Below are 12,127 nucleotides of genomic sequence, written 5' to 3'. Positions count from 1 at the left end.
TTGTTTTTCTAGTCATATCATTGCAAGCAGTATCTCTGAAAAGAAAGCAGAAGTGAATCAATGCGTTCCCAGGTCTGCAATCAGAACACTTTAGCATCTTTGCCTTGGCTTCAAGTTTTCTCAAGCAGCATACAGTTGTCAATACTGCCATTCCAACCATGACAAAATAAAGTCAGCTTTATTTTCCATGGCTTAATTTACCAAAATTATGAGCAGCTGCAACAGAAAGAAACACTGCCATTATCACAAGAACTGCGAATTCAGCAAAACAGCCAAGGAAACGCTAGAATAGCTGACAGCCACAGCTTGACACATGGACTAGGAGGAGGACTGGATACCTATGCATCTTCTTTCTTCTTGCGAGAGGGAGACAGTTGGCGGCTGTTTTATTCATTTCCTCTGAGTCAGAGGATATGGGACAGAAGAACAAGAGGAGGAAACTTCCACTCCCCTCATTTTCAGTTTTATGGATTCTGGATGGAAGTAAGTGATCAGATTTAGCTAAGCCCACTATCTTGTGGCTGATAAGAAACATGAAACATACCTGGTTGTTTCCATCTCTAAAACTCCAAACACTTCAAAGGCACAAAAAGCAGACTGATGACTGAGTGCATGAGAAGTGCTACACAAAAATACAATGATCAAGACTACTAATGCATTTTGGCTAACTAAATTAAAACCATCCCCTCTAACACACACTCCTTTCTYCCCATCACCACCTCAGCTGCACAGAAGTACATTAAGTACGATTTTTTTTAAAAGTTAGCAAAACACAAAAAGTTTTGTATCTTCAGACTGCTRAGTACTCTTAGCACCAGCAACAGAAAGTCTTATTTTAAGTCATTGAAAATAATTGCTTATAGCTTCAAGATCCCTTCTGTCTCTGAAAACTGGCATGAACAGACTCAGAAAACGTTGCTGCTGCAATTTTATCATCAGAATGCCAAAAATGCACTAGTCCTGCTATATTTCTACTAATAATCAGGATGCCTTTACAGAAGATTAAACTGAGAGATAGCTTGAAAAGATGAACCAAAAAAAAAAAATCCCATGAATTTACAGGTAGTATGTTTGTTATGCACAGATATTTAAATGGTACAATGGCCTACTAGATTCCAAAAACAAACTAGTATTTAGAGGCAKTGTCAAGTTGCCACACTTACATTGCTTGACCTTTTATGTTTATGATATTCAGCACTTATGTGACTTTAGTTTTATTCAATATCAAACTAGATTTGGAAGAACCAAAGAGGATAAACATTTTAATAATACCGGCACCATTATTAACTAYTGTACGATATGTTTAATGTTCTGTAGACTACATTAAACAAGTTGTCYATGGCATGCTTAACAAATATTCAAATAAATTCTCAATGCATAGCTCTTGCATATCTGACTCCACACAGAAAAACTACTTAAAAAAAAACGTATCCCTGCAACAGATCTAACAAATCTGAACCACAGCTTTCTGACAGCTTATAGAGCCAGTAAGCTGGTGCCATAACGAAGTTTAAGGTGTCAGGAACAATAGGCCTGTCATACATTTGGGCAAAACTTGACAACCTTGACCGATGTCCAGATGTCCCATATGTCTGGCAACCTAGCTCAAGCGGTGGCTCCAAYGGGTCTGCCCGGCGTCCAGCAGAGGCCATTTGCAATACACACGCACCGAGCCTACGGAGCRTGTTCATCAAGACTGACGCTTCCTACAGCGTGCCAGATCCACGCTGCACACGTGGGTCCTGGATGCACAGTAAAAGACAAGTGTTCGGGACAGCCGAACCTACTATAGTAATATAGTAATACAGTCYAGTCTGTGTGTATTCTGAAAAGCAAATGCAGACCAGAGTCATTACTTTTTACTGTAAAAACACTTACACTTATGACTGTTTCACAGAGCTCATCGGTGATAAGACCGTGCTCATTTATTTCTCAATTATAATAGATTTCAGAAAAAGTATTAGAAGTGTTCCTTAAAACACAACAATACTTGCAACAACGGCAACTGCATAGCAAAGTGACAGAAATAAGTGAAACTAAACACAGCAAGTATAATGCTCACACTTCAACACAGCATTAACTTTAAAATATCCATAAATTTGTCATTCAGCACATTTATTCTTTTTGTGATATTGTATTATGTATTACTGAAACTCAGCGGGAGAACTATCCTTTTCCAGAAACTTTGAAGATGCTTGGTGAATGGGGAGGAAAGAAGGTTAGGTACCACTGTTTCAGTTTTCCCAGAGAAACTAACCTCCAGTCATTACTTTCTCATTAAATTCTACTTTGTAATTGGAGCTTAAAAAGTGGGGGGGGAGGAGACATAAATGAGTCCAAAACCTTTAATGGAAGTAATGACAAGACATAATTACACATTCTAAAAGCAGCCCACTAAAGCTGCTTACGTGAATTTATGACACGTTGATGCAAATTTCTCTTATCCCTCCTACTCCAAAAAGGAAAAAAAAAAGAGGAAGGGGTTTCAATGCTGAAAACAGAAGACATCAATATTGTTGACTACGTGTAAAAAAAAGAAAGAAAAATCTCTACTTCATGCAGTTTCTCAAAAGCACTAAGCACTAACACAGATAAAGAYGACCTTTATGCTTCTGAAGAAAAAGAACATGCTCTTTAGAAAGCTATGGTATTAAGGACCAAAAATAAATTAAGCTATCAGTATACAGCGGTTGTCTCTATCCAACCCCAAATTATCTTATTATAAGAAATAAAGTTCTCACTAGYCAAATGAAGCTTTATGAAGATTAACACACAACCCTAATAATTTAAAGTCTAAAAAGTGTCACTATTCTTTTCAAGAGAGAAAAATCACATATATAACTGTATTTTATATTTTACCTTATGCCTCTAGTTTCCCAGCCTCTAGGAAAAAGGGAATTACTGAAGACTTCCTTTCCCTTTACACACACTCCCCTCCCCTTCCAAAAACAAACAGTGAAGTAGAAGCTTAACAGTAACRAGTTACAGTGAAAACTCTATTGCAGGTTCTCAGCCCTGCTGGGATCAAGGCTTGTGACTCCAGGAGAGAATCAAGAGACACTGCTGGGAGGCCAGCACACCTCGCTACTAAACCAAACTCTGTCTGCCAACAGACACAAAACATTACAGTAACACATCTGATTACTGAYAGCATTACAGAATTATTTATAGAACTAATCAGGATTAAATAAAAGGCAAAACATGCACAAAACATCATGTAGAAAGACTTAAGAACGGCAGAACTAAAACGTAGCAATTAATTCTAACCTGTACCCYTTCCCAGACTTCTCTCTTTCAGCAGTGCACATAGCACAGGAAACAAAGCACACTTGTTCAGGAACGCGCTCTCATCGCTCTGGCGGACRACAGGCGCGAAGCTAGTCTTTATACTCCACACCAAACGCAAGCACAACTCCATAAATAATAATTTAAAAGTGTTTTGCCCAATAGCATGGCTCTACTCTTTACTGGAAACTGATATGATACATTCTGCAAGGCAAGATGAAATTCTTGCAGGGTTACAGTTACATACTGCTATGATTTTAGAAGTCTGAAAACAAAAATAAACAAACAAAAAGTGGAAGGGGGCATTTTAATGACAAGCACAACCCAGAAATTTAACAGATATTTCTTACTGTGATCATTTTGATCTCATCTGTTATTTAATAAGCTTACTTATGCTACTATTGCTGTTACAAAAGTGTGATTCAATTACAGCAGTTAGGGGAAAAAAAAGTTTCCTGTGCCCGCAAAGTGAGAGAGTGCTAACCAACCAGCAAACAAGGTAGTACCCTTTTGCCACGAGTTGAAAACAGATAAGCAAGAAATATTAGCAGTACTATGTATTAAAATGTTAGTTAATTATTTTTAAAGGTAGAATTATCTTAAAATTACCTTTTAAGAGTTCCATAATATACAGAGGAGCAAGCCCTCAAATTTGAGGATATCAAGTATTTTCTGAAGAATCAAAGAACAAATTATCCAAAATACAGAGGAAAAAGGGATTCTTAGAATCTAATAGCAATGAACTCTCTACACTGTCGCTCATTATTCATACAAGTTCTTTGGGCAAAGGTTGTCAGCCTAAATATATCTAAACCAAATAATTAAGGAATGACATTTTTAGGCCACTGACACAGTCCCAAAAGTCAGAAAAGTGAAAAAAATATTACGCAATACAGCCTCTTCACCGCTCCTGTAAAACACATTCAGTTTTCCTCCAATTCTCTACAGTCAAGACAACATAACCATCAACAACTTGATGGCCGGCAGACAAAATAAGCTACATACTAAGAGACAGAGTTCATGGCATTTCCAATGCCCACAGCTCCGACTTTCAACCTGCAAGTTGCACAAACACTTTAAATGATGCCTCTTACTCAATATTTCCAAAAACATAATCCATTAACCACTGGATTCCACAAGCCCAGAGCAAACAGTGCATATGTTTTATTACTTAAAATGGACTCAAGAAATTATTTTTAAAGAGATGAAAGTCTGCTGATGCTATAAAGTTATTTAAGCTACCAAGAATAACAGCAAATCACAGAAGGCCCTTTGGAGACCAACTGGGAAATAAAAATGGCACACAAAATTAAGTGTGGGCAAACACAAAGCAATCTATCTCACAGGAAAAAAACAACTTCAGCTTCATATATAAATGTGCTCTGAACTGATCACTACTACTCAGTAAGTCCTCAGTGTTTTGATACACAGCTTCATAAAGTAGCAGCACAGAGTCTGGGATAAGTCAGAAAAGCAAAGCACTTTCAGGAATTACAAAAGAATAGAGAACAAACCATAAAACCTAAGTAGGCCACTCAACAAATTCACTTTTGCCCGTCTACCCACACTTTAATTAGTGTGTACAGTTCTGGTCCCCTAACCTCAAAAAATGGATTTCTTATAGAGACCTGAAAAAGGTTCAGCAAAGGGCCAAAAGAAGATGAAAAGGACGTAACGGCTCCCATGAGATATCTCATGGGGAAGAGACGATAAAGGCCTATCAGGCGTTGAATGGCATGGAGAGGGCAGACTGGGACTGGCTATCTCTTCTCATACTTCATTTGATGGCCTTTAGTTCTTGTAAATAAGAGCCAGGTTCAACATTTTAAAAGGTGCATTTTTTCATTCAATAGGCAGCATATTTCAGTGAAAGCGTCGTGGATGCAAGAAGCATSGGTGAAAGGGGAGACTGGACAAGCACAAGGAAGAGGAAGCAGTCAAGGTGGGAGCATTTTTGTTTTTCCTCCAGACATTTGTTCACAGCCAGGGCTAGGAACAGAGTATCAGGTGAGACGGATCCCGGTCCAATGAGAGCAGTTTTTGTTACATTATCCATACACCTCATCATCTTCAAACTGCATTACTTTTTCTACTTCTCTTTTAAAGAGAGCAGAGGAAAGAACAGAACTTTGGGCAAGAACTGGCCATTACACACCTAAATTTCTCTACTCCTTGTTTGGAGAAAACTTTTAGAGCTTTAACTGCCGTGAACAGTGTTTAACCGTTGTAATACTTAACATTCCAGACAAGTGACAGGAGCATTTACAGAACTCCTAAACTTATGAACTGTGCTCTAAAAGCCTTTTCATAACAAAATTAAATAATGAAGTCTTGTTTTCAAGCTCCTGCTTTCAATGATTGTTATTTCAAACCACTGCAGAGAAAAAAAACACAGCAGCTCATCAACTAAATTCAACTGCTCTTTCTTACCATTTGGGATCTCTTCTACAAGCAAGTAGAGTACTGTTCAAAACTAAATCTCAGCACTAACGTTTATACTGACTGCACCTTCATGAGGCTTCCTTTACGAACTGCAGCTTTGGAGAACAGGACAAAATACCAGGTTTATTTATATCTCATTGGTATTCATCCTAGATTTGATTTTAAAAGTTTGAAGTGAGCTAATTATCCTGCAGCATGCCAATTAACTCAAACTGCTTACACTACAGCTTAGAATACCATCAACATCGCTATTACATTGGTTATTTCATTGATGTTAATAATTCATGCGATTAAAAAGTATCATTGTATCTGCACACAGTCTGCGCGTCCCCTATAATGCAACCTRAGATAAAACTCAACGGTCAGAACACGACAAAGGGAAACAGACTGAAGGGAACATTATACATAGAATATTAGTAGAATAAGCATGCAAGGAGGGACACSGAGATTTGGGTTGTCCGTGTTGTCATTTTCATTCCTTTTGGCAAACTTCACACTCGCATTCAAACTGTAGCCATGCTCAAACAGATGACGCAATACACCAACTTCCTGGAYACTTCACTATACATTCATATTAGATTTTAAAAATTAAACAGATGTAACAAATTTTAACCTTCTCCTTAAAACCTTAGATTGATTTTTCATTAGAATGGAACCAACTTTTATTTTGGCACGGTAGGTTTTCTAGGAAAAACAAAACAAAACGTAAATGTTTTAACACAATGAATTTCCTGGTCAAATGACCAACCATACCATATAAACAGGTTAACCATAAAAAAAAAAAGAATAAAAATAAAAACAGTTAGTCTACAAAGCAGCACTTGGTCATTTAACCATGCTAACTGGAAGTGTTGTTACCTGTTATCATTRTAAGTATGCTCTAAAGTCAGTGATATTATGAAAGTTAGATACTTTCCAGTTACAAAGGCACATCTATTATCACATATAATTGAGCACGTATTGTATTCCTCCACCAACAACYGGATTCCCCAGCACACATGGAAATTCCCTCTTCCACAGTAAGGGAAGTACTTTTAAAAATAGCATTGTGCAATTTTAAGAGTACAGAATTTAGCAGAACAGCAAAACAAAAGGTGCATGACTTAACAMAAGTTTTACCTTTTTTTTTTTTAATGACTAGTTCAGTAGCTAATATTTCATTGTAACGTAGTTTGTCTCTACCAGAGCTACTCCCAAAAAATAAAGGCCAGAGTAAGCCATCAGTGCTGATCTTTTCCCTTCTCCTCTATTTAAAAAATTCATCAACTAAACTCTTGTACCAACAACTGTAGTGAAGTCTTTAGCAGCACTAAGTCCACTAAGAGGAGAATGAAATGCAGTACCCTAAATTCCTATCAGGAAAAAAAAAAGAAAGGGTACAGAGAAAAATAAAGACTGTGCAATATGTTGCTTCAAAGCCAGGCCAGTGGTTCCCAGTCAGAGAAGCATAAACATGTTAGCCATAAGACTTGTAAACTAAGTGAATGAATTCTACCAGACTGTAAGTTCATTCAAACACCCTATTAGACCTTCAGTTCATGCGGAAAAATTACATGAGAAAACCATGCTAGCTCAGACTAAGAGCCCCAAATCCTGTTTCCAGCTTGGCTACAAAGACAGACCCCTTCTTACCAGCTGACGGCTAATGTACCGGTCAGGTCAGGTCTTTCTACAGGGTGGGAGACGGGCTGAGCGCTTGCTATGTCCACTTTGTCACGAGCYGGTCTGGCAACATTCCTGAAGGCATTGCACCAAAGAAACAGAAAAGGACAAGCATACAGAGATGCCCCGGCCTCCCAAGCCCTCCCCAGCCCCCAGGTGCTTAGAGCTCTGGGATTCCTCGCCCCAGAAGTATTGTAGAGGGTTTTAGCATAACTTTGGGAATAGTGCCCATGGGAAGGGACGCTCCGTAAGTCAGCCCTGCTATCAAGGCCGGGCATGTGCCGTGCCTTCCAGGGACTGCTCAAGCTAGTCGTGAAATGAACTTAATTGTGGCCTGCCACCAGAAGAGGCAGTCCCACCCCTTTCCCAACTCTCCCTTATTTCAGTTCTAGGCATCATAGCTCATTTTTTGATGAGTTAGATCAATCCTGATCTGACTGAAAAACTAACTCACCGTATAATTGCCAGATGTTACGGAAGCAGCCAGACTGTGGTACTGAGAACAAGAAGCAAGGCTCACCCACTGCTGTGTACCAGTGTAGCCTCAAATTTGTTTGAATTTTCAGTTTCAGATTACTGTTTGATACACAGCAACAATCACAATTTAAGCAAACCTCTTACCCAGCTGCCAGTTCCCAGTCTGCATTGCTGCCCAACCACCGCTTCCCCAAATCACACTATTTCATGGTGTAAACCAGATGAGGGAATGGGTGAACTGAAAAAAAAAAAAAAAAAAAAAAAAAAAAAAAAAAAAGTGGCATTCTGACCATTGCAGAGGATCTCAAGGTTGGCTATTGGTTTGAATTTTTGCTCCCTACTAACTTCTGCTTCTTGTTTTTTCCTACAAGACCCATCATCAGTGCACTCAGCACTGTTGAAATCCTTTAGACTTGCTAGGCAGGAGAGACAGAAGTGCATACAAAGTTTTACTAAATGCCCTGGTATTACTAAGAGAGGAGTATTTACCAGCTTCAGAGTGGCACCCTGGAGATACACATTTGAGCCATATGAGAAAAGGGCCAGGGACAGAACAGAGAGCTTTTATCTCTCYTCCTGGATGTGTGTGTGGGGAGGAAAAAGAAAAAGGGAAAAAAAAAAAAAGCCACTGTTCCACCTTCTTATTCTAAGCTTTCTGGATAAGGGTCTCCTATGTCCTCTGACAGTTACATTTGTTAGAAAAACATGGGATTCTAGATGGGAACAGTAACTTCAGATTAGGAAAACACTAGGGGACTGCTGACAGCAGTCTAGAAAAGGAGGAAGAAAAGGCTATTGGCTAGGGAAGTACCTCAGAATAGTTTTCACATAATTAACCAAAATAATTTTAATAATCAAATACARTGAGATCAGCTAGGAATATCCTGAGCAGAGACTTTTCAGTCAGAAAGACAATAATCTTTATTTAAATAATTCTGTACAAGAATGTTTCTGTTGCCTTCAGTAGCAACTGAAGGTTTCTGTCTTTGAAGAGGTAAAATTAAACTAAACTTAACTAAAAAAAATCTGTACTGAGGTCTTCACACTTTTTTCCCCCTCACCGTACTCCTAACTTACAATACCATTAACATCTACAAGTTACAAGCTTCATGGAATTCTCTCCTGCAGATAGCTGCTGTTTATCATTTACAGGTATATATCAGAAGCAGTTTCAGAAAACTCTGACAGAGTTCTACTAAAACTTATTTTTACAATTATAGATTCTTATTTGCTGTTGAATTTACATTCAATTTACTATTGAAGATGCAATGCAAATACACTCAAAGCTCTTGCTGCACACTTAGAACTAAATTCTTTAAAATGTTTTTATTATTTTTTCCTGAATAAGTTTTCATAAACAGAATTTCTACCTGCTTATTATTAAAGTGTTGGGTATCTTTCTAATCATACAAACAAAGCCAAAATTTAAAAAGAAATAAGTATAAAGCCTGGAATATCACCACGTAAAAGAAGAATCTTTGAACRCATAATATTTACACCATGTGCTCCCCAAATTACAGTTCCTTCTATTAATAGTAAGCTTTTAGTGCTGAAAATGTAATTGGAAAAAAAGGGAAGCTGGAGGAGAGTCACCCAAGATTTATGAAGACTTAGTGGTCCAAAGCTAAATGTGACGAAGCTGTGGTATTTTGAGTTCAAAAAAATACCTTTCTGACAGCACAGCAGAATAGTGCGGGCCATTTGTACTTTCAGCAACTTAACAGACTAATCCTTGTGAAAAGGAGAGTGATTTACACTACTGCATTGGTAAGCTGACAACCACCAAAGACAAGAGCACTGAAGAGGGACCAGTCATCCTTAAGAATCATAACATTCACTTAATTAAGTAGACTTGAAGCRGCAAAAGATGCTATCTACTGTGAAACATGGATATTTTACCATTATACCAGGATTCTGCTTTCTMTTTCTAGATCTGACGTATTTTCTTCTATGGCCTAGAGACAACCAACCCTCTGTCCTTGAGCTTGGCTGTAGATCACAGTAACACCTACCATAGCATTAAAACCTTTGGAGAATATGGCAAGGGCATAACACTGCCCTCCAACTTTTTCAGAGTCATAGGGATGCCCATACATTCAGGTGGAGGAAATTCTCTCCTCTAGTTTTGTATAAAGTTAGAAAGAATAGCAACAGTTGCGGGAAAAAAAAAGTTATAAACTGTTAATTTTAACATTTTAATTTTTGATGAGAAGTCTCAGTTAAAGTCAAATCCAGCAGCACTGCTGCCTCCCCCTTCCGATATGCATCTTGCTTTTACAAATCTTAAATCAAGAATAAATCGATTACAACAACTTCCAACAGCTATTTTGATATAAGTAGTTCATGACTTCCAACAGCAATATGCAATTGTCCATTTCATRCAGGCGAGTGAAAATAAAAAAGCAATGCTGTACAATTCTGTCGTTACTGCGASAGAAAGATCTTTTTGGTCTTAGGAAAAAATAAAACAAAACAGAACATCAGGGAAGCAACGTTACTCAGCCAAATTTGTAGCAGGAGTCATGTCTACAAAGAAAAGTTTTAATATTTTTTCCGAAAAGCCCTTATTTCTTCAGAGACTGCACACAAAGATATTCATCAGCCATTTGCTTTGCTGGCCATAATGTCAGCCACTGCTCAGGGAAAAGCAAACTGAAAGACAGTAGATTGCTGTTTGCAAAGAAAGGAAGGAGAAAGATTTTTAACTGTGCAACAGATGTTACTTTAAATGCATACTTGTTATCAAATCTCATTTAGCTTGCTAAATAAAAGAAACCTTAAGCTCAGTACAACTTGGCAACTCAATAAAAAGTTTTTTTTTAAAAAAAAAGCTATGCTGGAACTGAGAAAGTCAAACTCTAACAGATCATTTCTATAAACTTGTCCGTGTCAGTTAAGACTTGTCAATATGCAAACTGCCAACATTTTAGCAATGAACACTGAAATACACTGAAGGATTCTCTCCAGCACCAAGTCGCATGGAACAAGAAAATTCTGTAGCAGAACTTTCAAGAAGGCTCCTTCTGCCAAAACCAATATGCCTGCTTTTAATTAAGAATGTATACAGGAATGTATCAAGACGAATACAGAAAGTTTCAAGAAGTGCTAAGAATTTCAAGCTCTTGGTCAAGCTTTCCATTCCCACTCCCAAATGCATACCCCTACTGGAAATCACCATTACTCACTGTAACATAAACATGTATCAAACACTGGCTAAATGACCCAAATCAAGAAAACTGTTTCAGCACTGGAAAAATACCAATACTTTTAGACTGATGTCATCAAATACATTACTCGAGTGCTTTAATATTACTTTTATTCATTTTTAATACTAAGTACTAGACAGTAGATGCTACAGTTTACTTTCCTGAATACAAGTGTATATATAGCAGTTAGTTGCAGGCTATCATTAGTTCAGCTTTGTTTTGGCCAACAGTACTGAAAAATAACATTAATCCAAGATACTGTAAGTCTCATCTTTCAAAAGTGTCAAGTCAAGTCTTGAAGCATGTAAAAATGAGTATTTTCTACCTTGATTCTCTCTTAAGTGGCTTTAAAATCCTTTAATACGTAAGATTGTTCTAAACTACAATAAAACTTTTTAAGTAGTGAAACCCTAGAAGTTGAGCCCCTTAAAAAGTCTCTTTTTAATTTAACTTTTATGATTTATTCTTGCATTATTATTCTTCTTTCCTCRTTATATTGGAAGTTACTAGCTCTGCTATTTATTTGCAACACAGTATCAGTTCATCAGCAAAATTAAAAAGGTATCCTGAGACATTTGCCTACAAAGATAAAGATCAAAAGTAGTAATTCCATTCCATTAGAAAAAGGTTACTACACTGTCTTCGCTCTTTCCCAAGGAAAACCATGCAAATATGTGTGAAAGCAATAACAATAAATTATTTATAAGTTAAGAGATAATATCCTATGACTACTTGCAAGCTGTATTAAACTAAGTGCTCCAAATGTTGGCTTTTCTGATCATTTTAGCTGAAATAAGTTTAACAGAAACAAATAATATGTAGGAATATATTGTGACTAACCATTTAGAGGCTATGACTAAGTGTGTAACTCAGCACACTACACATTTTCTCTCCTCTTGTAATAAATACCACTAAAAATAAGATTAAATGGGATGATATTTGAAGCCAGGAAGTACAAACATAACATTTCTTACGCTGTTTTTCCCACTGAGCAATAGAGATTTGTTCATATTAGTAGCATTATATGTTTCCAGAACTGGATACTAGCTAGCAAT

General features: G+C 37.3%; 1 protein-coding gene across 1 annotated transcript in view; it reads right to left on the bottom strand.

Annotated features, from left to right (window-relative positions):
* SPECC1L (sperm antigen with calponin homology and coiled-coil domains 1 like) overlaps positions 1–12,127 on the bottom strand; it is a 70,738-nt gene that overhangs the window by 56,551 nt on the left and 2,060 nt on the right. The window lies entirely within an intron of this gene.

The sequence above is a fragment of the Rhea americana genome, unplaced genomic scaffold (genome assembly GCF_003343005.1).
Source record: "Rhea americana isolate MKP2758 unplaced genomic scaffold, rheAme1 scaffold_227, whole genome shotgun sequence".
Lineage (NCBI taxonomy): Eukaryota > Metazoa > Chordata > Aves > Rheiformes > Rheidae > Rhea > Rhea americana.
Note: the sequence above shows the minus strand (reverse complement) of the source record. Positions and strands in the feature narration are given on the sequence as shown.